This window comes from Schistocerca americana, chromosome 7 (genome assembly GCF_021461395.2).
Source record: "Schistocerca americana isolate TAMUIC-IGC-003095 chromosome 7, iqSchAmer2.1, whole genome shotgun sequence".
Lineage (NCBI taxonomy): Eukaryota > Metazoa > Arthropoda > Insecta > Orthoptera > Acrididae > Schistocerca > Schistocerca americana.
In genome coordinates this window covers 593,400,402-593,404,867 of record NC_060125.1, presented here as the reverse complement: position 1 = coordinate 593,404,867, position 4,466 = coordinate 593,400,402, and the positions used below count along the sequence as shown (strand labels likewise).

Sequence of the window (4,466 nt, the reverse complement as noted above, 5' to 3'; positions counted from 1 at the left end):
GCATCTTCTTCCTGTCGGTTAAATTTCGCGTCTGTAGCACGTCATCTTCGTGGTGTAGCAATTTTAATGGCCAGTAATGTAACTCCCCTCAGAGAATATTGTTTCTATGTGTTACAACAAACTTAATATTCATTTTATATCTGGGTATATTTCCGGCACCGCCTTCGACGGACACTTCAACGGGGAAAGGAGGTGTAAGAGCATAGTGGCATCAGATGTAACATCCACTAAACAGTGAAAAGTTGTTCATCGAGTATAAATTTAGATCTAAATGAACATAAACGATGACTAGTTCTTTTCATTCCAATAACTGAGTAAAACATCTCTAAAGTCTTTAAAAACAATCTATTGGGCGAAATGTTCCTGATTAATCAAACTTGCAAAAATTCTTACACTTAATCAGAGAACTTTCCACAGGTACACACTTACCTGTACATGAACCAGACTCCAAAAGACGGCCACACTATATTCCGATAAATTTCTTTCAGCCCTTCGGCATGTTTGGCTTCTAGATCTTCATGCTCAGCAATACATCGCACCTGCACCTGAAATAATCCGTCTTCTAGGGATGATTCAACTTCCGCGCACTGCTCCTCTAGCTTATATTGTCTGCTACTACAGTCGTCGCTAACCTTTTGTTACAATGAATCACCATCACTTGAATCCAAACATACAGTCTTCTTACACTTTCTCTACCTTTTGTTCTAGCTTACAACCTCAAGAAATAACACTTCTATTATATTCCTTTGTGAGTGAGAATTTGTTTTAATTAAGATCATTTTTAAGATCAGTAAACATATGGTACACACTTCGAAACAATTGGTTCATACTTCAGAATAACTGCTCTGAGTCTTATTGTAATGCTAGTAAACATTCGGTGCAAAGTTTCCAAGACTGACTGCAACATAATGTTATTACGTACTCGCACTGCCTACTCTAAGTACCTAGACATCTGACACTGTTTGTGCATCAGTTTTCAATTACAGCTTAGCACTAAACTCAAATACAGACCCACACTTCCCTTCAAAAGTATCGATTATTATACAGAGTCCGCCAGAAAAATGAATACACCCTTTGTCAGGTTCTATCGAGAGATCGATATTGTTGTTCGATTTGAGTCATGAGTGTGTTTAGTACGGTCTTTGGCTCAACAGATGTTAGTACTTTCATCTCGATGTTCAGAAAACATAATGGTTGGGGCACGCTTGACATTCGAGTAACGAAAATGTATTGTGAAGTGGTTTTTCAAGTTTGATAATGCCGTTGAAGTGCAACATCAATGGAGACGGGAGTTTGAAACAGAACTAACAACCTGCTTAACAATTAAACGTGTCACTGTCAAGTTTTAATTGCATAGGACGATTTGCGATATCCACAAAGGAAGGTCAGGAAGACAGCATACAGCTACAAGTCCTGCTTCGGCGGCTCTCGTGTTGGAAACGTTTGTTAATTTTTCACAAAAGTCTGCTACGCAATGTGCACATGAAGTGGACGTTAGCAGTACTAGTCCAGAATGAGATTTTCACTCTGCAGCGGAGTGTGCGCTCACATGAAACTTCCTGGCAGATTAAAACTGTGTGCCGGACCGAGACTCGAACTCGGGACCTTTGCCTTTCACGGGCAAGTGCTCTACCAACTGAGCTACCCAAGCACGACTCACGCCCCGTCCTCACAGCTTCACTTCTGCCAGTACCTCGTCTCCTACCTTCCAAACTTTACAGAAGCTCTCCTGCGAACATTGCAGAACTAGCACTCCTGAAAGAAAGGATATTGCGGAGACATGGCTTAGCCAGAGCCTGGCAGAAGTGAAGCTGTGAGGATGGGGCGTGAGTCGTGCCTGGGTAGCTCAGTTGGTAGAGCAGTTGCCTGAGAAAGGCAAAGGTCCCGAGTTCGAGTCTTGGTGCGGCACACAGTTTTAATCTGCCAGGAAGTTTCATAGCAGTACCAATGTACGAAGAATTCTGAAATCTGCAAAGTGGAAAGTTTACATTCCACGATTACTGCACGCGATTAATGATGACGATCCTGATCGCCGAATGCAATATTGCGAAGGGCATCAGCAAATGGTGATTAATGAGGAACAATTTGTGACGAAGAAGAGTGGAGTGACAAGGCACAATTTAAACTTAGTGGAATCGTGAAACGGCATAACAGTTTGTACTGGGCACCGGAAAATCAGCATGTTTATGTGGATAAAACAGTCTATCTACCAGGGGTTCACGTGTGGTGTGGACTATCATCTAGAGGCTTAGCAGGACCCTTTTTCTTTTATGCTACTGTCACTGGAAAAGGGTACCTGGAAATGTTATGCTCCTCAATTTTGCCAGGTATACGTGCGCTTTATGGAGCTGATGAAGTGGTCTTCTACCAACAGGTCGGTGCGCCACCACACTACCACCTAGCTGTACGAGCTTTCCTAGATGACAATTTTCCGGGGCATTGGATTGGACGAAAAGGGCCCATTGAGTTCCCTTCACGGTCACCAGATCTAACACCTATGGACTTGTGGGAAACTGTGAAAGATAACGTCTATTGACACAAGCAACGCATGCGAGAGGAACTTCGCCAGGGGATTACAGCTACACGTGCAGCGGTTTCCACTGACGTAGTTGCCGCGACCGCTCAGCGTTCTGTTATTGCGTATAGCCGCCAGCGGTGGACATTTTGAACATTTAAAGCAACCATGTGCTAAACTAAAGGTTATACAACATGTGCGATCAATTATTATATGTAAAATAAAACATAAGTAATACTTTTCCTTTCTTACAGTGGGTATACATTTTTCTGGCGGACTCGATATTTTGGGATTTTCTGCAAAGCTCGATAGCAACTCGGTTTTCGAATCATCGTTATATCATAATTCGGCAATTTTTTTTGATCAGAGTAAACCATTTGATCAACAATTACATAAAAAGTCTTAGTTTTTACCTTAGATCTTATTTCGGGCGCGATTTTACATCATCCTTACCCGTATCTTCTACGCCGTACTCTGACAGCTTACATACGACTGCAGTGCTATGTACTCTGGCCAGAGAGTTTCGCTTTTGTTCTGAAGCTGCTAGACTTCTGCGATGCCGCTACTCTTCTCCAAAAATCTTGCGTACAAGTACATTAATACTGTGCTTCCAAAAATCAGGTCACTACTCTGAAACTCCAAACAAACAAAAGCCATTAGTACTTTATTTTGCAGGGCGCATGTACTAAAATTAAGACATTGCAGGATTTGTCTTTGTCCTTGATAGCAGAAGTATTTGTTCATTAACACGTGGACAAATAAGAATTTCAAATTCTTAGCAGAAATATTGGCAACTGTCATCGGTTGATGGCTAAATGCTCGTCCGCTTATGATACTTCCATTTTACCGTTAAAAAATACTTTCTCAAATGCGACTGTGTTTCACGTACAGAATACGGTTTCAGACTCTTGCTACAATTCATAATAAAAAAACTAACATTCCAGTCATTCTGCATTTTCACTTTTCTTCCCCACTCGAGATACAACGTGAATTCTATTGTTGTTGCTTCCAACGTTACGAATTTCTAGAACATAAGAAAAAAACAGAGCTCATCTGAATAAAATTACTTCTATGGTACGTAGACTACAATAAATTGTTGTTCCTTCTCCATTGTTAATGAAATCTAAAAAGGCGCTTAGATTTAATATTTATGAATAATTAAAATTTTCCCATACCAAGCGTTATGGTCTTCGAACTTTGACTTGAAGAGATGTAATCAGCTTGAAATTATCCTTTCCATTTGTCGTTGGATCTGATCAAATTTCGGGGAATTTTAGATTCGTGAGCAAACTCATTTCAACCTGGATTACGGTACATTGTGATTTTAGTGTGACCGAACGATCTTGCACAATGATTTATCAAAATAGGTGTAATCTCATGCATCTGTACGACCACTCCAATTTAAGTAGATCGCAGTTTTTCCACATATCATCAAATTAATGACCACAGTTCCGTCGTCTACTTCTAAATTTGCAGCTACGTCTACATAACTACCCTGCAGTTCACAATTAGGTGTCTAGCAGAGGATTCATCGAATCACCTTCACACTATCTCTCTGCCGTTCCACTCTCGAACAGTGTCCGGGAAAAACGAACACTTAAAAACTTTCCAAGCGAGCTGATTTCTCTTACTTCATTACAGTGATCATTTCTCCCTATGTAGGCGAGCACCAACTTAGCTGGGGACTGAAATTTCATGAGAAGATCATGCCGCAACGAAAAACGCCTTTGTTTTAATGATTTCCAGGTCAACTCGCCTGTTATATCCATGACACTGTCTCTCCTATTTCGCGATAACGCAAAACGAGCCACCATTCTTTGAACACTTTCAACGTACACCGTCAATTTAATCTGCTGCGGATTACACACCGCGTAGCAGAAGGGGATTGACAAGTGTGATGTAGGTAGTCTCTTCAGCAGTCCTGTTGCATCTTCTAAATGTTGTGCCAATA

General features: G+C 41.0%; 1 non-coding gene across 1 annotated transcript; it reads right to left on the bottom strand.

The window, feature by feature from the left end:
• Nucleotides 1-1,577: 1,577 nt before the first annotated feature.
• On the bottom strand, nt 1,578-1,652 carry Trnas-uga. Its single transcript has one exon. It is a non-coding gene; the product is annotated as a tRNA-Ser (tRNA).
• Between the last annotated feature and the right edge of the window lie 2,814 nt (nt 1,653-4,466).